Source organism: Pseudochaenichthys georgianus, chromosome 3 (genome assembly GCF_902827115.2).
Source record: "Pseudochaenichthys georgianus chromosome 3, fPseGeo1.2, whole genome shotgun sequence".
NCBI classification, from domain to species: domain Eukaryota; kingdom Metazoa; phylum Chordata; class Actinopteri; order Perciformes; family Channichthyidae; genus Pseudochaenichthys; species Pseudochaenichthys georgianus.
In genome coordinates, this window is record NC_047505.1 from 4929826 (window position 1) to 4955131 (window position 25306).

Genomic DNA, 25306 nt, shown 5'->3' on the forward strand with positions numbered 1-25306 from the left:
TTAGACTTTGTCAGGCTTAATATTTATCTGTAGATAGATACCCCCAAAGCTTTTTTCCTATTTAAGAGAAGACCTTAACCTAAAGTATTCTTTAATGTTTAAATAAAGCCTTATTAGTTAGCACATCCTCCTATCGGGCACTACACTGTTTTATTCTAGATATCATTTGAGTATCTTCTTAATATTTTCTATTCGATATTTATATCATTGACCTTCTACTTTCCCACAATTTTGTATGTACTCTTAATATTTAAATGTTTTCATAAAATATAACATATTCAAAAGTGCTTTACAAAAATGAAAGACATTAAGAAAAAGGCATTTTAAACAGTCATTAAAAAGCAACACAATCTTCCTGCATTGCAATTACTCTAAACGTGCAATAACGTGCTTTAACCAGTAGGTGGTTTGGGTTAAAAAGCTGTCAAGTTTACAGTGTTAACAAAATAAAATATACTGCTGTTTCCGGTTTAGTTTACGACGAATATTATTTTGTTATTGTTTTGATATTTGTAACACAAAAGCGATGGAAAAAACCCATAGCAACACAGAAAAGATGGCCTTAACATGACCCAGCGGTCTAGTAGTTAATAAAAAACAATAATATCAAAACAAAATATTACTACTAACTTTATTGTGAAATTAAAACAGAACTGTAAAAGAATAGTTTCCGGTCTATTCTGATGCCCGATCTCTGGAGATAAATAAAGAACTACGACAGATGTGTAATATTTAATGCAGCCAAACCATTTATTTAGGGCTGTCAAACGATTACAATTTTTAATCAGATTAATCACAGCTTAAAAATTAATTAATCATGATTAATCACCATTCGAACTATGTCCAAAATATGCCATTTCTTTATGTATATTGTTGTGGGAATGGAAAGATAAATGAAAGCAGGTGGATATATCCATTTAACATACAGTATGTATGTTTATTATAACATTTTTCATGAAAGACAACCCACACACCTATCAATCATCAAACCGTGGGGTCTTAATTCATTACGTGTTGATTTCTATCAACGGGGGAGTACTTCAGGAAAGTCGACAGAGGGCGGGGGGGGGGGGGGGGGGGGGGGGCTAGTGGAGTACTTTGTGACCACGGAGTGTGAACGTTGTGATCAGCTGTTTTAGCGCAGTTCTCCAGTGATGGGGGGAGTCTCCCTCCGCAGCCGGTTGGCGTAGTTTTGGCACAGTTCCGTTGTACAGACCGATGTTAACAGCAGCCTGTCTGCGCACACGGAGACCGACTCTGTCGTCCGGTGATCTAACCGCCTTCTGGAAAAGCTTCACAAGTACGTCGGTACGCAAATGCGCTTTGTGACACAAGTGACGGTACGCATTTCAGATTACGCACATAACCTGCGTACCAGTTATGTGCACCCCTGTACCAGAGCCATATTATTACTATTATATGGCTCTGCCCTGTACTACAGCAAGAGTATTCTCCGTCGGGACTTCCTGCAACAACACCACGCCGTTATCAAAGATGTTCTATTGAGAAGACGATCACTACGTGACAAAAGTTTTCAAAACCGTGGCTACTGAAATCAATCTTACTAACTGCTGTCTGTGCAATTTACTCCGCGCGAGTTGGCAGACTTTATTTTGCTTACTTTAACATCATTTTTCATGGTGGGGCTAAGCCATTTCTTTGTACGGGTGTAGCCTACCCCAGCCATACCCTGGCGCTGCCACTGGTGGCATGTATGGGGCGGGCCATTCTGCACATGCGTTAAATGCGTTAAATATTTTAACGCAATTAATTCAAAAAATTAATTACCGCCGTTAACGCGATAATTTTGACAGCACTACATTTATTACAATGAGATGTAATGTGATGACTTTCAAAGAGTAAAGCAAGCACTGCTGAATAAAGTATGATTTTCTCTTTTACGAAACCTTTTTTTTTCCATATGGAATGCAGTTGGAGGTCAACCAATCAAAGAGCTTGAGGACTGATCACGGGGTTTGTCAACACTGTAGTCCCAAAACGATAGCTGAGGATTCTGGGTAGTGTAGTGTCTTCTGCCATCCAAAAACTCCGAAAAAATATTTGTTTCTCCGAATCGAAGGGGGAAAATACAAAAGCATTGTTCACAATTCAAACCAATCAATGTTGTGTAATTAACAAGGATAATCTGGTGTTTTTTAGTCGATGAGTAGTTCAGCGATCACTGTAAAATCAATCGACAGTAAGGAGAAAACTTACTTCCGGGTGTAAAATTCTCCGTTATCCAATGGGAATGGACGCTCGTAATATCTTTTAAATAACGTTAACTAAAGGGAACAATCTATTTGACACAGCTGAAGCTCTGGCCTTCCTTAAAAACTAACTAATTTAATAAAAATCACAGTTGCATTACACACAATGCACTGTTTTTTGAGAACACAAATTCATAACTAATGTAATTTTTACATTCTGACGAATAATAAAAATAATTATGAATACAAATAAAATAAAAGAAGCCTCCCGTGAGTTACTACAAGCTATAAAGTAGATTTAAAAAACGTTTTATAGAATAAAAGCTCACTGCGGGACGTTGTAGAAATGCTTGTGTGCACCACGACAAAGGAGCCTCATTCACTTTACATAGGGGTTGTTTGCGTGGTGCCGACACGTAAATGTAACAAAGTTCGTGACTCCACCACGCATTGTGGTGTTAAGAAGTCGTGGTGGAGTCACGCATTCTGGTGAGATCAGGTTGGTCATGACGACTGGATCTGAATTATTTTTGTATATTTGGTGGTTTGTGTTCCAGCTGTCGTTCAGCAAATCTATATCCATAATCTACCAGTTCAAGGAAATACAACTAATGTGTTGTGTTATATTAGCTGTACAATTGACCACATATGGTGTTCTTAGTTTCCATACCTCCTGTGTTTTACGAGCGACTTATCAAGTCTTAGCAAACGGCATAAAACACGATTAAACATGATAGTATATAAAACCATGCTCGTATCTACAACCTATAGAAATGCAAAACGGCGTCAGTTTAAAGTAAGTAATGGAATGCTGTGCCACAGCATTCCACTATAGTTCTTCGAATCTTTAATCCCCTTATTATTATTTCAGCCAATACTTTGGCTCTCCATAACTTCAGCTTATTTTCAGCTACAGAAACCATTCGAATATTAAACTATTCAGCCTTTTCAGGAATCGATGGGAAACCTTCAACTTTTTCAAAATATGTTATACTTTTTGAAATATTCAGCTTTTTAAACTCTTTTTTTAACATGGAAGTCAATGGGAGATGCCTTCACATCCTCTTTTCCTACACCTTGCGCCAAATACTACTCCTTCCACATACTTTCAGCTAGACACTTCATTCCAACTTTCAAATGACCACAAGACATTCAGCTATTCAAACTTGATTTTTCTTTTTGATATCTTTTAAACTCTTTGAGATATTGAATTTAGTTTGGAGCCTGGTAGAGAGGCCTTTTTCAGATTTTAACATTGGAGTGGATGGAGCAGCTCGGTAAGTCTAGAGTGCTTTGATCTCAAAACAGAGTGCAGGAGTGCTTGAAATTCTCCCCCAAAAATGTTTTAAACCTGCCATAATTCCCAAACCCTACACTCCTCAGACATATTTTTTCACGAAAAACGTAGGAAAACCTCTCCTAGGTTGGCAAAAAATAAATAAAAAATTAAACAAAATGCCTCTTGAGGGCATGAAGAGACAAAAAGTCCACCTAGCTCCCAATTGATTCCCATGTTAAATTGTTCCGGATCTTTCTTCAGAGCAGAGAGAAGTACACTTTAGACAAACTGCTCCCATCTCCACATTTTACACACAAAACCAAAAAAACAAACATATATCAGTTCATTGGGGTTCCCTGATGCTCACGGTCTGGTAATTTTTTTATAGGAGCCATAGTTTTTGAACAGGTGGCAAAATTGTCAGATATAATCCTCAATGCATTCTTAATGACACTCAGTGCTGCAGCTGGTAAATCGTCATAAGTCGTCACCATGGTAACCTTTGATCTCTGGGTTTACACCAAGCGGCAAACTCTGGGGAAGAGCCAGGACGCCAATACGGAAGTGCCACACACTGCATTTCATATATTAGCCGATAGGCGACGACTGCAGAAAGGAGCAATTCCCATAGACACCCATGTTAAAATGCCCAACTTTACAGCAGAAAAAAACATGTTTCTACCCCTGGATGCAATACATATTATTATGAATATAGTTAGATTCCACCTTCATGATTATGAATCTGTGAGTGAATTGTTTTTTAACACGACTCTTTTATTTATATTAGGTCTTAAAGTGTTTGCATAAATTAGGGCGTGGTCACATTGAGTGACGGCTCTGTCAAGTGACTGCTGCTGCTAGCTTCTGGTCTCTCTGCTAGCTGCTCCGTGAAGCTACAGGGACTCTGCCTGCTCAGTTCATCCAGGGAACACAACTTGAAGCCGGCCGTGTTTGTTTGTTCTTCATGCTTATACACTGAACAAAAATATAAATGCAACACTTTTGTTTTTGCTCCCATTTTTCATGAGATGAACTCAAAGATATAAAACATTTTCTAGATACACAAAATAACCATTTCTCTCAAATATTGTTCACAAATCTGAAAAAATCTGTGATAGTGAGCACTTCTCCTTTGCCGAGATAATCCATCCCACCTCACAGGTGTGGCATATCAAGATGCTGATTAGACAGCATGATTATTGCACAGGTGTAATACTAATACGTATTACACCTACTAATACGTTTGCACTGTGGACCAACACTATACATTGACGGGGAAGGGGGTAGCAATAAAGATAACACCATTTTACCCAACATAACAGAAATAATATCGATAGCAGCGTCTCTAGCAACCACCTTGGTAACAATGAAAACGTTGTATAGACACAATTTCTTGAAGTAATCTTCGTAATAACTAGCAAACTAAAACGTATTTTAATGGCCAAACTAACCTTAAAATAGGCATTTTCCACCGAGAATAAAACGAATGTCGGCCATGTTTTTTTTTTCTGCAGGGAGAAATGTGAAGATCACGTGACATAGACGCCAGCCATTGGAATGAATGGTGAAAAATAACGTAGGCATCTCACAATTTCAGAGGCGTTTTTGTAGAAATACTACGTCCTACGTCAGGGATCATCAACTACATTTGTCCAAGGGCCAAAATGTATCCAATAGACACTATCGCGGTCCAGCGATTTTTACATAGCCCAGAATTTTGAAGTTGTTGACCGGGGGGGGGGGGTGCTAGTGGAGCACGCTCAGGCACTGCGGACCGCAGAAAGCTTAGCAGACTCTTCACGCTAACGAAGGATCACTTCTAGTCAGGGTTGGGAGGGTTACTTTGTAAATGACGTCAGTTACTGAATACTGAATACATGCTCTGAAAGTCATCAGAATACAGTTACAGTTATGTGTCTTAAAAAAGTATTCAGATTACTTTTAGAATACTTTTGGAATACTTTCTTTTTACATAACAGATGGGTATGTTTTGGTGAACAGGAGACACGTATTTTACTGTTTTAATGGCTTATCAAGAACTCAAACACAACATCTTGGTGTCATTCTGGACAGCTCTCATCTGCACCCCACATAAAAAACATCACCCCGACTGCATTCTTTGTACTGTCTTAAAACCTTTCCTTGGAATATGTTATGAATTGTAAGGTGTCCTTGGGTGCTTTGAAAGGCGCCCCTAAATAGAATGAATTATCATTATTATTTATTATTATTATCTGAAACGATGTAATAACTTTTAAAACTTTTCCAGTCACTTGCCCCATGCATTCAGCAGCAGCAGGCCATTCACTTTGATTTCATCCCGTTATAAATGTCATCATTTCGACAATAAAGAAATGCTACATAAACGTTATCTTTCACATTTTATCTAACCATATCCGTTTCTAACTTTCAATATATTTTAAAAGAGATCTCTCTCTCTCTCTCATCTGCGTGTGGGGGCGGGGCCTCAAAGACACGCTGCATCTCTCTCTCGCTCACAGACATGCTGCAGCGCTGTGCAGTGTGGACACAGTTCTGCCGGTAATGAATATTACATTTTGTGAGGAACCTTTTCCACCAATAATTCCAATAAGTATTCCAAAATGTATTCACTTCAGGTTTACGAAAGTAACTGTAATCAGATTACTCGTTTTTCAAATGTAACGCCAGCTGAATACAGTTAGCCTACTTGATTTTTGTATTCTGATTACGTAACGCCGTTACATGTATTCCGTTACAACCCAACCCTGGTTCTAGGCTACTGTCCCGCAGCTCCTGCCTCTCTGTTGGACTCTGTCGCAGCGGGGCTACTGCTGTGGTGTGGAGCGCACAAAGCAGACTCTTCACAACGAAGGATCACTTCTTCTTCAAGGCAGGGAAGGTTTCGCAGTACGCAGTCTACTGTCCCGCAGCTGCTGCCTCTCTGTTGCACCTTACTCACGAGAACGCAGTAACCACTCCGCCAACGCCACAGTCACCCCCGTCGTGCGGGCCGGATGACAATGTCTGGCGGGCCGGATGTGGCCCGCGGGCCGCCAGTTGGTTATCACTGTCCTACGTTGTGGACCAACGTAGTTATTACACGTTTTTTTATGAGACTGGTTTGGTGGAGACGCTGCGTACAGCTGATCGACAGCTGGGACACAAACCACCAAATACAAAAACATAATTCAGATCCAGTCGTCATGACTCCACTCCGGAGGGATTCCCCGATCATTTCTTACAGTTTCTCATCAAGGGGGGGTCTCCTGTCCCCGGTACAAACACACTGGCTGAGGAAGGCTGTGTGTATTTTTTTTGTCATGAACCTTTTTCAGACCACTTATTTATTTATGTTGGTGACGATCCGACCTCCATGCTGCTACTCTGTTCAAACTGCATCCACCACACAATATGATTTATCTCGACCTCCCAAAAGAACCAAAATCTGACACGGTGTGAGACGTCTTTTTTAGCTGTTCTATCGTCATTTCCTGCTCTTCTTCATGCAGTCAGTCAGAATGAATGAATGAATGTGCGTTTCTTTGACTATTTATAGGCAAATATGGGCGTTACGTGAAGCCCGCAAAAGCTGCGCTGCATTTTGAGTTGAACGTGATTTATAAAGGGAAACCGGCATAGTGCTGTACGCACTTTCCTCGCCGGTACGCAATGTTTGGGGAATCGGAGAATGTCGGAACATTTCTGTACCTATTTTTTGGATGTCTACTACGTAAGCAACCTTCCCACTTGAATAATGCACGGCGTTATAAACGAGGCCCCAGATCAGGACTGCAGCAGAGTACCTCCACCGGAAGAAATACTGGCAGTGTGCTCATGAGAGGTGGACAAATGGAAAACCTTTACTTCAGCTAAACTGGCATTACAAAAAGAGGAAAATACTCAATTATAGGTAAATGTCTGGCATTTAAATATTTTTTTCAGAAGATGATTCACTGATTAAAACAAATCAGTTAATCTCAGCTGACTCCTGCATCATTGTCACTGACTGAATCAGGAGCTTTTAGCAGTGCAGCTCCCCTTGCTGGTGACTGACAGTGACACTGTCAGCTACCTTTGACAGTGACCACTGACACTACCAGCTACTTTTAGTTTTATGTAGCCTAATGCAACTGTTATCGCTCACTTTGATGACTTTGGCCATTATAATATGATCTGGATGTATCTGCCCAACGATCGAATTAACCGGTGTACGTATATGCAGTGTGTGTGTATTTTGGTCTAACATCAACCTTACTTGCTGTGTCGGGGCCACCACCCCTCACCTGGCTGCTTCCGCGGCGTGAGGCCCATCCTCTAGCCAAACATCACCGACAACTATGTGGATCAACGAGCTGTTTGTATGGTCTGTTCTCATCTGGACTGCCCTGTCGTTCAACCTAGCGACAGCGGCACTCCAATACACAGCTGCTGAGCTCCTCCGACTACGATTCCACCTGGCCGACACATCACCGGCATTGCACCTCTTTCTGGACATCACTCGTCATCCCCGTCGGAAATATATCCACCGTGGTTCCCGGCGAAGATTTTACATCGATGACTCCAAACCCATACAATCCATCTGGTCTTCAACTCGACAACACCCAAGAAACTCCGCACGCAAAGTTGACCACACTGTCTAAGCCAGCTTAGCCAGGTCGGCTAACGTTAACGTTAGCGCTAAACATAAACACGACCACACTGATGTCAACTTTGGACTATTCAATATCCGTTCTCTTACGACCAAGGGTCCTCTTCTCCAAGATCTCCTGACTGATCGTAAGTTTGATTTTCTCTGTTTGACAGAAACGTGGCAACAACCTAATGACTTTTCACAGCTGAATGAATCTACTCCTCCTGGGTTTGTTTACATCTGTCAACCCCGTGCCACCGGCAGAGGGGGAGGTCTCGCGATGATTTACCGCCAGAGTTTGAAAGTCTCGTCTGTATCTGTGCCTGTTCACGGCTCATTTGAATCAATTGCCTTACAACTCAATGGGCCTATCCCTACCATAGTTGCAAGCGTCTACCGTCCACCTAAGCTTAATAATAAATTCATAAACGAATTTGCTGCTTTCATCACACATCTCTGCTCACTCTCACCTAACATAATAGTGCTGGGAGATTTTAATATACATATGGATACTGTCAACAATGCTCTCACAAAAGACTTCACATCTTGCCTGGACAGTTTTGGATTACAGCAACATGTCGATTTTCCGACTCATTCCAAAGGACATATTCTGGACTTAATCTGCTGTTCTAGTGTCACTCCTCTTAAATGTACTGCAACTGATCTTCCCATTTCTGATCACTCATTAATATCCTTTACTGTCACCTTAACACTGTCCAAACCAAATCTGTCACGTGTTATTTCCTTCCGCAACATCAAGGATATTAATTTAACTACACTCTCCAGTGGCATTGACAACCTCCCCAGCATAAATGGTTCATCCCCGCCTGATGAACTGGTTTCTCATTACAATAACAATCTTCATAAACTGCTCAATACCCTGGCTCCTTTAAAAACCCGGTCTGTTTCCTTCACCCATTCTGCTCCTTGGTTTACACCTGAACTACGCCAACTCAAAACAAAAGACCGTCGATTGGAACGCCTCTGCAAAAAAACTGGACTTGTCGTTCACAAAGAGATGTACAATAACCACAGTCTCCACTACAAGGACACTCTCTCTACAGCCAAATCATCATACTACGCAGTTCTCATCAGCTCTGGTGAAGGGAACACAAGGGTCCTGTTCTCTACAGTGAAGAACATACTACGACCACCGGACTCTCTTGCACCTCATCAGTATTCAACTGTCTACTGTAACTCCCTAATGTCATTTTTTAATGACAAAATAGAAAACATTCACCAGCAACTAACTCCTAACACCACCTGCAGTATATCTCTCCCTGTTTTCACCGACCATCTCTCTCATTCTCTTTCAAGTTTCACACTTCCCTCTGCTGTTGTAATATCTGACCTCATCAGTAAATCGAAGCCATCTACCTGTCAGTTAGACCCTCTTCCTACCCCCCTGGTAAAAGCCTGTCTACCTTCATTGTCCTCCCTTATAACTGTCATCATACACTCCTCCCTCATCTCTGGTCTTGTTCCCTCACTTTTTAAATGAGCCGCCATCACGCCCATACTGAAGAAACCTGGTGCAGACCCCAACAATTTTAATAACTACCGTCCCATATCTAATCTACCATTTCTCTCTAAAATCCTGGAAAAAACTGTTTCATCCCAAATCCATACCCACTTGTCTGACAATAACCTGTACGAACAATTTCAATCTGGTTTCCGCCCCCATCACAGCACAGAAACAGCACTGGTGAAAATCACTAACGACCTCCTCATGGCAGCTGACTCCGGACTATTAACTATCCTCATCCTCCTTGATCTTAGTGCAGCTTTTGACACCATTTCCCACAGCATCCTCATTGACAGACTGACCTCCATCGGGATCACTGACACACCCCTCCTCTGGTTTAAATCATATCTCTCTGGCCGCACTCAGTTCATCCAAATCAAAACCTTCAAATCACAGCCACTTCCTGTCACAACCAGTGTTCCCCAGGGCTCTGTCCTGGGGCCTATTCTTTTTATCATCTATTTACTTCCTCTTGGCAATATCTTCCATAAACACAACATCCACTTTCATTGCTACGCGGATGACACCCAGCTCTACTTGTCCTCCAAACCAACCTCCATCCTCCCTGTCTGACTGCTTACAGGACATCAAATCCTGGTTTTCCTCTAACTTTCTCAAACTTAACGACAGTAAAACCGAGGTTCTCCTCATTGGCACAAAATCCACCCTAACCAAACCTGACAGTTTCTCCATTACTATAGACAACTCTTCAGTCTCCCCCTCCCCTCAGGTTAAGAGTCTGGGTGTCATCCTCGACGGCACACTTTCATTCAAATCTCACATCAGTAATATCACTCGGTCTGCCTATTTCCATCTACGCAACATCAACCGCCTCCGCCCGTCCCTTAACCCTAAGACCACCGCCATTCTTGTTCACACCCTGGTCACTTCCCGCATCGACTACTGCAACTCCCTTCTCTTTGGTCTCCCTCTCAAATCCATCCACAGACTTCAACTGGTTCAGAACTCTGCCGCCCGCATCATCACCAGAACCCCCTCCATTAACCACATCACTCCTGTTCTTCAGCAGCTTCACTGGCTCCCCGTCAAATCCCATATCGTTTTTAAAATTCTGCTCCTCACCTTTAAGGCCATCCATAACCTCACTCCTCTGTACCTCTCCGACCCCCTGCACATCAACATACCCATCCGCACACTCGGATCTTCTGCTTCCCTCAGCCTCGCTGCACCCCCCTTCCGTTTAACCACCATGGGGTCTAGAGCCTTCAGCCGCTCTGCACCCCGCCTCTGGAACTCCCTCCCACCTGACATCCGCTACACTGACTCTCTCCCCATTTTCAAATCACGCCTCAAAACATATCTCTTCACACTCGCATATCCACCCTGATCATTATCCATCACACATCCTCTGTTTTTATTTATTTGGTTATTTGATTGATTTATAAACTGCATTGTCTTGTTTATGTCTCTTATGCTGGTGTTATGTATTGTGTATCTTGTTTTTTATGTGTTTGTACGGCGACCTTGAGAGCTTTGAAAGGCGCCTATATAAAATAAATAAATTATTATTATTATTACTGACAGAGCAGCTGGGATTCACGCTACTTTCTTGAAAAACAAAGACTGCAACAGCCACATAATCAATCAATCAATGTTTATTTATATAGCCCAATATCACAAATGTTACATTTGTCTCAGTGGTCTTCACAGTGTGTACAGAATATCAGTATTATAATACGACACCCTCTGTCCTTAGACCCTCACATCGTACAAGGAAAAACTTCCGAAGAAAACCCAGTTTAAAGGGAAAAATGGGAGAAACCTCAGGGAGAGCAACAGAGGAGGGATCCCTCTCCCAGGACGGACAGACGTGCAATAGATGCCGTGTGTAAACAGAAGCAATCATAATCTGTTAACTAAGCCATAAATAATAGCTATAAGCTCATAAAATGACTTCTGAACTGAAGGCAGTCACAATCTACACTGTATGCAGGGCTGTATTTATTGTGGCACATGACCGTGATCCCTTCACTCGTATGTAAGGAAACATTTAAAACCGTGGTGTGACCACTCAGTATTGGAGAAATTCACAATGTGATTGTATGTTTTGCATTTCAGTAACTATTTGCATTTTAAATGAGGGAAGTTTCATATGATTTGGCTAAGGTCGCATTCACACTTCCGCTTCTTTGGTACACACCGCGCAGACGCGAGTTTGTTACATTGTTTCATTTTTCAGAAGGTTCGGTTTGCACAGGCAAACCTCAGACGGACTATAAACTGTAAACAACAGTATGGAAATGCTATTCAACAATTGGTCAGACATTAAGCGGGTAAAAACGCAAATTCCGGCAATTTTTACCGTAGCCTCCACCATGGAGCATCGCCAGGTTATTTTCATGCTGCTGTTAATCTGGAGAGCATATCAACCGACTCTAGTGGACGGCGCATAGGATTATATAATCAGACACGTAAATAGTACACTTACTTTGTGAAAGCTGAACCTGCTGCTCCTCACAGAGAGAAGAGGGAAGAGGCTGTGAATGACTTTACATTGTGGATAAGGGTGGATAGCCCCCATTGTTCTGTGTGTCAAAATGAAAGACAGCCCACACACCTATAAATCATCAAATCGTGGGGTCTTATTTCATTACGTGTTGATTTCTATCAACACGTAATGTTGTATTGATGTATATAGAGATGTACTACAGCAAAAGTATTCTCCGTCGGGGCATCCTGCAACAACACGCGTTATCGTGATTCCGATTGGCCAGAAGACATTATCAAAGATGTTCTATTGAGAAGACGATCACTACGTGACAAAAGTTTTCAAAACCGTTTCTAGTCTTCGGTATTTCCAGACAGGTGGCTACTGAAATCAATCTTACTAACTGCTGTCTGTGAAATGTACTCCGCGCGAGTTGGCGGACTTTCTTTTGCTTACTTTAACATAATTGTTCATGGTGGGGCTAAGCCATTTCTTGGTATGGCTGTAGCCTACCCCAGCCATACCCTGGCGCCGCCACTGCTGCCCGTCCCTGAAACCCCTGTTATGGCGCATTTCCACTGCAGTGGGGTAGCCCCGTTTAAGCGTCCCTAAGCGTCCTCGCTCAGGCCTCAGGCTACCTCGCTGGCCGTCCGAGGCCGTGGCGCATTTCCATTACAGTTTAGGACCTGGGGTAGCAACGCAGTGTAGGCGGGGCGATCGGCTTTTTGGGCGGAGCGACGCTGGGTAAAACTGCAGTGGCGTCATCTTCAATGCGACACAACTCACAAAACACACACAACAATGGAGAATGTGGAAGCGATCGTTTACTTGTTTCTGGTGAAATCCATGGTGCTGACATGCTGTGCTCTGCATAACCTCTGCGAGAGTCATGGAGAGGACTATGATGATGGGTGGAATGCACCAGCAGCAGCAGAGCCAGGGGTAGCAGTGGCACAAGGTGCAGAGGAGGAGGGCACTGACATCAGAGAGGGTTTGATGCGCTACCTGAATACCTAAATATGCATTGTATTGTATTCATTGTATTGAACATAAATAAATCTTTTTTTTTTCATATACATGTGTTTGTCAAATGTTTTAAACAAATGTTATCTGAATTGAATATCTAGTAATTTTTTGAATTTCAAGCACCAGTAAGTACTGCCCCATAATAAGAACATTTGAGGAAATATCAGATCATGAAAAGAAAATCTTTCTAATAAATTAAGCGAATATCAAAGCTGACTATAAACATAAATACTAAAGTATAAAACACAGCAAAACTATATTCATAAATGCAAGTGTAAAATAGTGTGGACAATTGTAAACATGGATGGAGGCTAAAGTATCCACAACATAAAATAATATATTAAAATATAACCTCAATCTTTCTTCTAGACATGTTAAAAGCTTGCTTGAATGGGTTATAGGTGTCTTTTGTTCTCTCGTCTTTGAAATATATAAGGAATGTGTTGTTTGAGTCTAGTAGAACGAGGGTATTACAATTGAGCAATTTCTACATGTATTATGTATTTATCATGTATTCTTAATACTATTACAAAATAAACATGTAATAATGTTTTAGAGGAGGACCTCAAGCTAGCAAACTCAATTTCTTGCTTTAAATCTATTAAAAGTAAGGGGCTTTTTCCTAACTGATGGTGTTTCTTATTGCTTTATAAATTCATGTATGTTTATATCTTCTCTAAATCAAGATTATGTGAATCTGATTTTTTTCTGTTGGGTGCCATTCATTATCAACAAGAGATAAGATAAGTCAAATAAGTACTTTATTGGTATAAAAATACAATACAAATGGCATTGTAAAAATAAATATAAAATGAACATTTTAAAGAAAATAAATAAACAAGGAAGTACAAATGCATTTAAAAATTAACTAGATAAAAAAGATATAATATGTACAATAACTATTAAGGTTTTTTGAAGTATCACGGAGGAGACGGGCCACGTCGGCTGCCCAGTCATGGTGCCGTTCCTGCTGGGCCCGATCCTCTCCTCCTCCTTTCCTCTTGCCTGGGTGACAATAAGATCATAATTAGCAATAAGGAAAAAACACTGGACAGGTACAGGTCACACAAGGATATAAGAATAACGTGTATAAACTAGTGCTGTCGCGTTAACGGCGGTAATTAATTTTTTGAATTAATTGCGTTAAAATATTTAACGCATGTGCAGAATGGCCCGCCCCATACGTGCCACCAGTGGCAGCGCCAGGGTATGGCTGGGGTAGGCTACACCCATACAAAGAAATGGCTTAGCCCCACCATGAAAAATGATGTTAAAGTAAGCAAAATAAAGTCTGCCAACTCGCGCGGAGTAAATTGCACAGACAGCAGTTAGTAAGATTAATTTCAGTAGCCACGGTTTTGAAAACTTTTGTCATGTAGTGATCGTCTTCTCAATAGAACATCTTTGATAACGGCGTGGTGTTGTTGCAGGAAGTCCCGACGGAGAATACTCTTGCTGTAGTACAGGGCAGAGCCATATAATAGTAATAATATGGCTCTGGTACAGGGGTGCACATAACTGGTACGCAGGTTATGTGCGTAATCTGAAATGCGTACCGTCACTTGTGTCACAAAGCGCATTTGCGTACCGACGTACTTGTGAAGCTTTTCGAGAAGGCGGTTAGATCACCGGACGACAGAGTCGGTCTCCGTGTGCGCAGACAGGCTGCTGTTAACGTCGGTCTGTACAACGGAACTGTGCCAAAACTACGCCAACCGGCTGCGGAGGGAGACTCCCCCATCACTGGAGAACTGCGCTAAAACAGCTGATCACAACGTTCACACTCCGTGGTCACAAAGTACTCCACTAGCCCCCCCCCCCCCTCTGTCGACTTTCCTGAAGTACTCCCCCTTGATAGAAATCAACACGTAATGAATTAAGACCCCACGGTTTGATGATTGATAGGTGTGTGGGTTGTCTTTCATTTTGACATGCAGAAAAATGTTATAATAAACATACATACTGTATGTTAAATGGATATATCCGCCTGCTTTCATTTATCTTTCCATTCCCACAACAATATACATAAAGAAATGGCATATTTTGGACATAGTTCGAATGGTGATTAATCATGATTAATTATTTTTTAAGCTGTGATTAATCTGATTAAAAATTGTAATCGTTTGACAGCCCTAGTATAAACAGAACAACAGTAAGGTGAACTAAAGAAAGTTCTGGCCCTAGATGTTTACAATGATTGTGAAAGTGAATTACATTATGTCCAGCCTGTTGATAATGAATATAAATATATGTATATGATTGGATGTCACACACAACTGTACTAGCTGCTTACTAGCTAAGACTTTACTTGTAACAGAGCATTTCCACACAGTGGTATAGCTTATTTTAATTACTGACGATGGATGATCCAAGGTTTAAAAAAACAAAACACAATTCCAGTCGTTTTGCCATTTCTATTTCTTACCTAGAACCACACGCTGCGGTGTCGTGATGGCACTCGGTGTTGGTGGTTGAGTCGGGTTAGGGTCTTCGGCTGGGGTCCGTTCTGGATTCAATGACGATGTGGACGGAACACTGCCATCACCCGTTGTTCGGGAATGTTCCTCCTCACGAGTCCCAATGTAATCATCTAGAACAGCAAAATGACTTGTTAATTCCACAAACTACTGCAGCACAATACTAAATAGCAACAACAACTATAGAAAATAAAAACTGAACATAAACAATGGCACATATGGTGTTAGCAAACAATAGCTCTAGCTAAGGCTATCTGCCTTAGCTAGCGATGGAGCTCTTCGGGGCTCCATAAAAGCATGGGTTGTCGAACATTAATGTAAGGATAAAATAGACTTCTTTGTTAGAAGTGAGCGTACCTTGCAGGGACTCCAGTAAAGCCGTTGCAGAGTCCAGGCCTCCTTCCCTCCCAACGTTGGCCGGTCTATGGCCGTAAATCTGGTCCAACAAGTCGAAGCACTTCCATTGTTTGCGACCCGCACCACTCGTTTTGTTGTTGTCCTTTATTATGCGATATTCACTCTTCATCTTTTTCAGTTTTTCCCTACACTGCAGGAAAGTCCTCGAAAATCCGCGTTCGGACATCTGTGCAGAGACATCCTGGAACACTTTTACATTTCGCGTTGTTCCGTCGAGCTCCCGCTGGATTTTATCATCCCCAATGAGATGAAGGAACGTCATCACCTCCTCGGTCGACCACGGTGTGCTTTTCTTAAAAAACGTAGCCATTTTTGTAGCTCCTCCGTTTACAAAATGCTGTTTATAAAAATGCTGCAAGCTTGCTTCTAAATATATATGCGACGCAAGGGATGAACTCGCGCGCGATCTTGTGACGATTCTCTCTGACCAATCAGCAGTCGAGAGTGTTTACGTCACAGCCCTGGCCTGGCCTGATAGAACTACGATTTTATGGGGCCGGAAAAAGAGGGGAAAAGTACCCGCTAGCCGGTACTAGGCTATATGGAAAGGCCACCGAAAACTGGCCTGGCCGCTTGAGGACGGTTAAGGACGCTTAAACGGGGCTACCCGCTGCAGTGGAAATGCGCCATTAGTGTTTGTATGTGTTTGTTTCTACTGTGTGTCTCTCCCTCCCCACCCCCTGCCTGCTGGTCTGCTCTACACGGCTGGGAGCAATCTCCAATCAACCATTACATTGCATTGAGCTGACGCTTTTATCCAAAGCGACTTACAATAAGTACATTCGACCAGGTTGACACAACCTTGAAGAAAACAGAATCATATAAGAACATCAGGTGTCATAGAGCTAAACATTTCAAGTGCTACTCAACTGGCTTTAGGTAAGCCAGCCCTTTATTATATTATTATATAATATTTATTATATTATATTATTATAAGTGCTTTGTTAATAGTTCTATCGCTCGAGGTGGAGTCGAAAGAGATGAGTTTTCAGTCTGCGACGGAAGGTGTGTGAGCTTTCTGCTGTCCTGATGTCAATGGGGAGCTCATTCCACAATTTTGGAGCCAGGATAGCAAACCCACGTGTTTTTGCTGATGGGAACTTGGGTCCCCCTCGCAGTGCGGGTGCAGCGAGCCGTCTGGTTGATGCAGAGCGGAGCGTACGTGCTGGGGTGTACAGTTTAACCATGTCCTGGATGTAGGAAGGGCCAGATCCATTCGCAGCATGGTACGCAAGTACCATTGTCTTGAAGTGGATTCTAGCAGTTACTGGAAGCCAGTGAAGGCAGCGGAGGAGCGGAGTGGTGTGGGAAAATTTAGGAAGGTTGAAGACCAGACGAGCCGCTGCATTCTGGATGAGCTGCAGAGGTCGGATGGCACATGCAGGTCGACCAGCCAGGAGGGAGTTGCAGTAGTCTAGGCGTGAGGTGACGAGAGCCTGGACCAGAACCTGCGTGGCTTTCTGGGTCAGCTGGGGACGCATCCTCCTGATGTTGTAAAGCGTGTATCTGCAGCAGCGGGTTGTAGCAGCGATGTTTGCAGTGAAGGACAGGTTGAAGAACGTTCTGGGAACCAAAATAAATCTTCCCGCTGAAAGCATTCCTAGAACAGTGAATGGTAACATTCTCAGAATGTTTTTAGAACCAAACATTTCTAGCTGGGAAGGTTCCTGTCTGTAGTGGTGCTTACCACAGATCCTGATGCACAGAGAAAACATGACTCCCCAGCAGGAAGTCACTGATCCACAGGTGACCGTGCCTTTATGGGGGCTGCTTGATGTGCTGCTGTTATATTGGGGCATCAGACGGTGGGTTGCCATAATGAAGAAGCTCACCTATCATCTATCACAAATAGAACTGTCCTAACACAAACAGGAAACATCCAGCTAATCCATGACTCCTTCCATTTTTATACTCCATCTGGATATGATTTGGCTGTAGCGGGGAGAGACATGCCACCCCTACCATGCTGAGCCAAGAAATACTTTTCCTATTCGCAGGAAAAACTTTTCCCTCCTTGGGCAAATATTCAAGACCTTTAAGTTTTCAGGGGGGAAAAAGGAGAGCGAGCTGAGCAATGAAGAACAGACCACAGAGAAAAAACCTTTGGGATAGTTTAAAGAGAAAAACCTACAAAGTATGTTAGAAAGCTGTCTTCACTGTCCAGGGTGTCCGCGGGGTCTTAAAAAGTATTAAAAGTTGATAAATCAATTTAGCGAAAATTAAGGCTATTAAAAAGTATTAAAAAGTATTAAACGGCATTTTCCAAGGTATTAAGAAGGTCCACAGCAACGACAACATGAAACACCCTTTAATTTACTGAAACAACATGTCGGGAAACCCCCTCAAGGCGGCCCCATGCATAGCGTGCCATAAAATGCTGCTTCTTATTTGAAGTTTCGTTGCCTTGCTCCGCTCTGTGGGGGGGGGGGTTAATCTGCTGGTGGACTACCTGAGAAATATACAGCAGGAGAACACGCCGTCCACCGCGGAGAATAAACAGAAGGGCGACCATGACAACCATGCTCCGGGGTCTTCTTCGCTGCTTTTGGTGTATTTTGTGGCGGCAGCAGCGCCACTTACAGGCCTGGCATATGTACTACATACGTACTACTTTTTGCATTTGCATTTTTCTGTATGAGGCCCCTCGTGGGGCCGGGGTCTAAGCCAAACTATATCCGGTCACAGAGATCTGCTATTTTAAAGTAAGGTCAACACATATCTATATCTACCCTAAATCCGCAACAGCGGTTATTAAAGTGTAAAAGTCTCAAAATGCAACAACTACTGTCACAGACTGGATGAATGATGTATTTTGTTAAAGGAGGATGAAAGCGTAATTAAGGAGCACTATTGGAGCGACTTTGATGGATATTGGACTCAGGATTCATTCATTTGGATTCCCGCTGTATGAAGAAATGAAAGGACGGCGCAAGTGGAAACAATTCACAAAGGGATTAAACTGTTTGAAACACATGCTCAAAGTAAACCGGATTTTGCCGATGTGTTTATGTGGATTCAAAAGTCGTAAATAATCTACAAAATGGAGGAGACCGATCTGATCAAATAATCCAACTGAAACCGGCATGGACAATGACTGTTTTAAAAATGCGCTTATCCAGACAAGCCTGGTTTGGAAACTTTACGCGCAGAAGAAACATTTATATTAAAGAAATAATTATACATTTCTGTGTTTGTATGCCTATAATAGCTACTAACTTGAATTTGTATTCAAATTAATTAATCAATTATTTTTTATATTTTATTGTAATGTAGAGACAAGGCTTTTAGTGACAATCATGTATTGCATTACAATTATATGTAATTGTATGTATTTGGCCTCAAATCATCTGAGGCCCTGCGATCTTTGGCGCCCCCCAGGTTGCGAACCACTGCTTTACACGATATTCGCCAATTCTGAAAAGATGTTTCACTTTTGAAGATTTGATATGTATCTGTTGTTAAAGTGTTGAATGAACTGAGAGATTTGAAATGGACTGTTTCTGTTAGTAAAGCTGTTATGCTTGCAAGCTGAAGTCTGCTAAATGTTTTCCTGAAGGAAGGGGAGAAAAGAATAAAAAAAATAAGACGGAGGGGAAAAAGAGGACATTTGGAAGGAAAGGAAAGCATCTGGTTGTGATTTGCATGGAGAGGTATCTCCTCTGCTTCTCTCCCACAGTATTGTGCTTTCCTCTGACAGACTGACGGAGCTGCAGGAGGTGAGCGCTGCCAGGAAAAATAAAAGTACAGCAGCGTGTTTGGGAGTGAAGGCTGAGAAGCAGGAGGGGGAGACGAGAGGGGTGAGGGTTGGGGGTGGTGCCGGGATACTGTGAACAAAGGCAGTCAGTCAGGCCAGCTGCACAGAGCTTGAGTAACATATAGGGCGAAAACAGGACATAACATAAACACAGGACCAGAAATGGATGTCTGGCTGGCACACACGCTCGGACCTACATCTGGAGGTCGAAAGAGTTTCTATCATTAGACATCATTACCGCTGCTCCTCCCTGCATGCTGAAAGCTCCACTGTGAGGGACAAACAGGAACATCAGATCGAGTCTCTCTCTGGGTTTCAGGCTGTTACTCTCTGATGATATGTGTGTGCTTGTTAGTGACATGTTTAGCCCTGCTCATTAGCCACAGAGAAGCCTGAGTAATTGAGAGTAAATCCAGCGGCTGCCTTATTTATGTCCTCAGACCCGTTTCCTACCCAGGCCAATTTGTATTTTGTTTGCTACCTAATGCTATTGCAACGAGATACGAACATTATTCATGTCATCATTAGTGGCAAAAACACTCAGCTACTGATGTGGTGTACACTACTGAGGTCATCATTAATGGTTGAAGTTACCAACAGCTATTGACCTTTACTCACTTTCACCCATACTGCACGTTGTCGTCTCACTGCTTCTTTGCTTCTTTCCTCCCCCTTTCCCTGGGGGAGGAATATACACATGCTTATCCTGGGCTAAGGTATCAGTATCTGGGGATGCCTAAACCTCAAATTCCTGGATGGTTTGGTTTGACTGGACTGGACTCAACGCAACCCACTTTGTATAGTGTTAGTTTATGGAATCAGATTTGTTCCAATACAATCAGGCAAACATGTTTCAGAATCACGCAAAAATAAACAATTGCGAGAAAAAAATAATCAGGGAAGCAAAACAAATCTCAAAAGTAAAACGTATAACTTGCAATCCAAAAATGTATGTAATAATTTAAACTAGTTTTTTCCTTTTTTATAACTTATCTTTTTGTTTACACTTCCCTTTGTTTCGTTCTCACTGAGCAGACTTTTGCAAGCTTTTCGGTTTCGCTGCATCTCTCTGGTCTGCGCTCTGTCACTTTTTGTTTGTGCTTCTGCAACAAACCTTTCATGTGGCCAGGTTTTTCTGGGGTGTATTAGCTTTGTTCGTTATTCTCGCATCCAGGGGAGAAGCTTTCAAAGTAAGGAGACCAATGGAGTCTCTGAGAAGGTTCAAATTGGTACTTTAATTCAAATGGCGCGGTAATGTTACAAGCAGCGATATGGTTCAGAGAGAGGAGCTGCAGCTCCCTCCAGAAAGAGAGTCCACAAGGCTCATTTGGCTCCGCCTCTTCAATGGCGGCTGTGGCGTAATCTTCCGCCCTCCTTTCAGCAATGTCCAATATCGCACATAACAGGATTTTGACATTGTACATTCAATACATAACTAAACACGCCTTTCCTCCTCATATTGTCTTTCATGACTTTTTCATTTATTGCATTTTAAACGTTTAATCAACACTTTAATAATACTGGAAATACTTTACGGCAGTTATCATTTACGGTAGTCCCGGATGTTGTCATATGCTACCCACGTCTGTAAACAAAACGTATTAAAATAAACTATAGCCTACCTTCATTTGATATTCAGCAATAATGATATCTCGACGTCTATAGTTGCAGTGTTAAAATCAGTAGGTTTCGGTGTGCAACACTCAGAATAAAAGCTTGACATCAAACATTGTGCGTGAGAACTTCTGGTTTTTCAGTATAAAACAGCATTTAAACTGATGGTATGTTTAAACTAAATTATGCCATAAAACATTGATTTCTAACAGGTGCGCCCCTATTGGCTACTCACATTATGAGTGACAGCCCTGTACCCCAGAGATTGTTCAGTGCAAATGCTGGTGACCTCGCTGCCGTGTTTATGTTGGTCCTTTCTGGGGAGTGTTGAAAATATCAGACTTATCTTATGGTTTGCTGTGAGGTTAAAACAAATCGTCCATTGAGGCTGTTACATATATGTTGGCTATAATTATTTTAGCTAAAGAATATAGCATTGGGTTAGTAGTCGAGCAAAACGCACGTCTGTGCTCACGATGCTAATGGTTGCACCAGGTCAACTGTTAGATGTTAATTCCTGCATTTTAAGTAGATACTGTGCAGTTCACGGATACAGACTATTAGTTTAGATGATTTGTCATTATGTGTTATCCACTGCATGCAGTTTTTGTTACCATTACAACAAAGCCAAGTCATACTGGCATGACAACATCTCCAACACCGCAATTGCTGACTCCTTTCATCAGCAACCAAATAGAAGAGCATCTCTCCGATTGTACAGCAGCACTACAACTCTATTGCTTAGTACAAGGACACCATGTTCCCTTGAGAAGTGCCTTAATGTGTAAGGTTATGGCAAAATGCAGCTATTCTCAATAAATATAACAGACAGCTCCCTAAGATGCAGCCACCTGAAACGTCCCTCCAAGACGACTGCTTTAAAAATCCCAGTAACTGGGAGTCTTAAGAATGACAGGTCAGATGGTTAAGCTCAATACATGTGTTTGTTATGCTATAAAAAAACATTATCCTATAGCACACTACACGAAAGGGAAAATCCCAAAAAGCACAACATGGTCTCTTTAACATTGTTTAGCAGTCTTATTATAATATATTATATCTTATAAAATCTTATTAATACATAATAACTGTATAAAACATCTTCTTAGAGCTTCCAAGGGCTTTATTACCCATACACCAACTGTTATTACATGGACCTTGAGACAGGGTGCGAACTGGAGGGGAGCAGGGGGAGCTATAGCTCCCCTAGTGGTGACATGAGCTCCCCTGGGAACATGGTTTGTGAAATTTGGGGGAGCTCTCTAAAATACTGATATGATGACCAAATAAATTCCATTTTGGGCATGTTTTTTTTTCAAAGGTGTAAAATAAGTGAAATGAAATTATATTTAGAGTTTATGATTCATGAAAAAAGTGTCGCCTGCTTGCACCGTGCACGCTGCCCGCAGCTCCACCCACTACCCACTCACTCACAAGCTCGTTTAGTTGGCACTGCATGTTTACCAGGCATTGTTGCTGCTGCTGACATGTCGAAAAGAAGAAAAAAAACGTACCTTGGGCAATTTAAACCAAGTCAAATGTTACATTGGTGGTCCGTGGATTACTTATTATCAAGTTGATTGAAGTTTGCGTAGCCCATACATGCTCGGGAAATCTGTTGACATGAACATGATCCATCGGGACGTTTCATGTAAATGTAGACCTGTGGCACCACCCCGTGTGCAACAGATGTTATCTATATAATAGGCCTATGTCTGTGCTGTTGCTATTAATGCACGGATCAGCATTTACCCCCCCCCCCCCCCCCCCCGCAAAAAAAAATCTCGGCTCCCCTGGTGACCGTGGTATAGTTCGCACACTGCCTTGAGATGAAGCGTTACTGTTTTCCTGAACCATTTCATCTTCTGTTTAGTGTGTGGATTGAGTCCTTTTACAATATAGTTCAATGTGTGCAGTGCTACGTTGACTTGCACAGAGTCCCAGCAGTGAGTCCACTGGCAGCAGAACAGAGTGTGAGGGAGACTACACCTGAGACGACACCGATCACAGACAGGAAGCTCATTCATCAGAACCCTGCGGCTGCTGGGCCATTAATCACATGCATATTATTCTAATCTGTTTGAAGACACAGGAGTTTGATTTCATCTTCTTTATTAATCCTCTAAGAAGAAGGAGTTCTCTTTCCTCCCTCGGGCTGGTTCAGGGTCAGTGGAGGACACCTGCAGGTACAGACAGAACAACAACAGGGTGGAGTTGGGGATTGGCCAGCCTCATTAAGCACCAGACCAGACTGAGTCATCGATGCTATCTATCATAGAGCGCACATCCACTGGGACTTCTCCTCGGGATTAGTGTTCATTTCGTCAGCTATTTTTTTATTTAGTTTTAGTCTTAGTCCTGTGTTACATTTCCTTTTTGGTTTTAGTCATATTTAGTCACCTTCATTCTGTTTTTATTTAGTCAAGTTTTAGTCGACTAAAAGTCTGAGCATTTTAGTCTTATTTTAGTCAAAGAAAACTAATTATTTTAGTCTACTTTTTGTTAATGAAAACTGTTGAGTCGTTTTTAGTCATCAGATTATATAGAACATTTCAGTCAAACTAGTCTAGCCAAAACCAATAATTTGTCATTTTAGTATATATAAATAAATAAGATTATATCTTGTCCTTATCTGATGAAAAACACAGGTTGAATGATTAAGAAGCTTTGCAGAGAGTATCTACTCAGGTGTGTGGTGTTTTTACCTCCTGTGTTTTGGCCACATTGCTTCCCTTCTGATAAAACAATGCATTCACTTTTTTTCTCCGCCTCATTGTAGCGAAAATGGGCCCAAATATCACATCGTTTCTTTCTCCCAAGCAGTGGTGGCTTTAGACTTTTTCGTTGTCGGTCATTTTGACGGACAGGATCGTAACATTTCCGTCATAATCCATTATTATCCGTCGAGTGCACAATTTATCAATCACTCGCGCTGACGGGGGGTATTCGGTTAATGCGAGTGCGACCACTGCTCCTAAGCCCTGTTGTTGCCATTTTATTTTCTGTTAAATAAGGTTAGTTAGACAATGAGTTAGACCACGAGTTAGACCACGAGTTAGACCACGAGTTAGACCACGAGTTAGACCATGAGTTAGACCCGAGTCTTCCTGACAGTTCACAGTGTGCTGCTGCCCGGTGTAATTCAAATGTACCGCCGCGCGCAGCACAGACACACAGCTGCTGCCCAGCCGCAGCACCGGAAATGGAGAAAAACTGGAGAAAAACTGACTATCAGAGATGTAACGTTATCTTTGATAATATTTTATTGAAACAATTCAAAGATGATTGTTGTTTCTTGTTTCAGAGTGGTGTTATGTACATGTTAAAGGAGGAGCTTGCCAAAACAATGAATTCAATATTATGAAATTAAAATATGGCAAGGCAAGAAAGAAAGTAAGAAAGGACTTGACTTCAACATCATCTGGAATGCAGTTCTTTCAGTAAGCAGTTGTTTCAGCGTTATGAAACAGATATAGCTTCCAGTGAGCAGTGACAACCCTTAGCAAAAAAATCTATAACATCCTATAGAATCCTATAGAATCTTGTAGAAATCTATAGCATGTTATAGAACATAGTCGTATTTGTAAGCCATGCTAAATAATTCTATAGAATACTATAGACATTTCTAGATCATTCTGTAGAATGCTATAAATGTGTACTTTTCTATAAACTTCTATCATTAAAACTATAACAATTTAAATAATTCTATAGGACAGAACCGACTCATGACATATCTGTAGAAATCTATAGAAATTTGTAGAAATCTATAGCATTCAAAGAAAACATGCATGACATTTCCTCTCTGGTGCAACCTATACTACATTCTATAGAATTCTATAGAATTCTATAAAACTCGTCTTTAAATTGGAATAGAGAAAATCATAGTAATCTACATCATTTTGTGGAACTGAGCTGCTTTGCAAAAGCTGTATGGGTCCCTTTG

General features: G+C 41.7%; 1 long non-coding RNA gene across 1 annotated transcript in view; it reads left to right on the forward strand.

The window, feature by feature from the left end:
* Positions 1 to 1250: 1250 nt before the first annotated feature.
* LOC117462028 (uncharacterized) overlaps positions 1251 to 25306 on the forward strand; it is a 58791-nt gene continuing 34735 nt past the window's right edge. Inside the window, exon 1 of the long non-coding RNA XR_004553789.2 lies at positions 1251 to 1300. This is a non-coding gene — a long non-coding RNA (uncharacterized lncRNA). The remainder of the gene's footprint in view (positions 1301 to 25306) is intronic.